The 797-nt window shown below is 46.0% G+C and overlaps 1 long non-coding RNA gene across 1 annotated transcript in view; it reads right to left on the bottom strand.

The window, feature by feature from the left end:
* The window catches only part of LOC109299511, a 17,342-nt gene extending 16,918 nt beyond the window's left edge, over positions 1-424 (bottom strand). Inside the window, exon 1 of the long non-coding RNA XR_002097904.1 lies at positions 412-424. This is a non-coding gene — a long non-coding RNA (uncharacterized LOC109299511). The remainder of the gene's footprint in view (positions 1-411) is intronic.
* Positions 425-797: the final 373 nt, after the last annotated feature.

Genomic DNA, 797 nt, shown 5'->3' with positions numbered 1-797 from the left:
AACATTTTGTAAGGAAAGTAAGCATCATTATCAGAGCTCTTTAAGGACAAAAGAGGCAGGCTGAAGGCCATGTATAAAGGGGGTGTGGAGGGAGTGCTCTGACAAGGGAAAGGATAGGAGGTATGGCTGGAGTAGGAAAATAAGCAACTGAGGAGAATTAACTACAGTAAGTCTATGAAAATAGAAGGAAGCCAAACTATCCAAGAGCTGTTCATCATTATTTATAAGTATATACCCATCCTATGTTTCCTTGACCCTGGAAAGAGCCTTTGTGATATCACCTAAGGAATAAAAACCACCTTGAACTGGCATAAGCCTCTGATCTCTACAATTTCAAACACCCATCTTTGACTGTGTTGGCACAGTATAGGATAGGACTGCAGAGCCCAATAGCCCTTTGTCCTGTGAGACTGGGCCATGGGGACACAAGTTCATGCAGTTCTAGCACCCAGTTGAGATCACCCAATTCTTGCCTGCCACATCTTGATGTTGAATTTGTCTTAGGTGGGAGATGGTCTACTTCTGCTGTGTGAAGTCCTGGATGAGCTGGGTCCAGTTCTTCTATGGGGGTCCAACCTCCCCTAAACCCTGTCCAAGGGCCAGCCTGTGGTTACAGCATCTATTGCACCCTTAGTTCTCAATAGATGGTCTTCTTCTATTCTTCACCCCTGCAGGACTCCGTTCGTCTCAGGCCTGGCTTATGGAGACCATGACTGAACCGGCCCTCCAATCGGTAGATTGTGGCATGATCCATGGAGGAGAAATGGAGGACAACACAAACAGTGAAATGGAGATCA

The sequence above is a fragment of the Gavialis gangeticus genome, unplaced genomic scaffold, assembly GCF_001723915.1.
Source record: "Gavialis gangeticus isolate Ggan-Ray unplaced genomic scaffold, GavGan_comp1, whole genome shotgun sequence".
Lineage (NCBI taxonomy): Eukaryota > Metazoa > Chordata > Crocodylia > Gavialidae > Gavialis > Gavialis gangeticus.
Note: the sequence above shows the minus strand (reverse complement) of the source record. Positions and strands in the feature narration are given on the sequence as shown.